This window comes from Cyprinodon variegatus, unplaced genomic scaffold, assembly GCF_000732505.1.
Source record: "Cyprinodon variegatus isolate N-32 unplaced genomic scaffold, C_variegatus-1.0 Scaffold524, whole genome shotgun sequence".
NCBI lineage: Eukaryota > Metazoa > Chordata > Actinopteri > Cyprinodontiformes > Cyprinodontidae > Cyprinodon > Cyprinodon variegatus.
The window spans coordinates 349,761-350,289 of record NW_015150977.1 but is presented as its reverse complement, the minus strand read 5'-3'; positions in this window follow the sequence as shown (position 1 = coordinate 350,289).

Sequence of the window (529 nt, the reverse complement as noted above, 5' to 3'; positions counted from 1 at the left end):
CCCGGGGAGCCTTTAGGCTGAGTGGACCCAGATGTCCTCTGGGTAAAAGAGTCGGCAGTGAGTCCATCAACAGAACCATCATCCTTGGAAAGTTCTACCTGACCTACAGAACAGGGTCCATTCTAAGAAGCCCAGAACCGCTTCAATAACTAAAGGTTGGACCCAGTTGGGTGAGCTGTTCTGTCTGATTAGACCAGAACAGAATTAGTTCTGATAGACCCTGCAGGTTCTAAGCTCCAGAACCAAGCTGGACTTCCTCAAAATGGATCCATCTGATGATGAAAGTATCAGGACCATTAGCAGGTAGAGAACGGGCCTGCTGAAGGTTTGACAGAGTCGCCATATTATGTCTACAGCAGCGGGTCTCAAAGTGGGGGGTTGGGTTCCTCCCATTGGTCACAAGGTTCTAACATGACTCCGCCAGATGGATTTGCTCCGCATATCCATCTGGAAACCTTCCGTTGAAGTAATTTTGGGATGGGGCGAAAATACTGGTTAGCTGATTGGCCTATGTTGGTGATAGACGGGC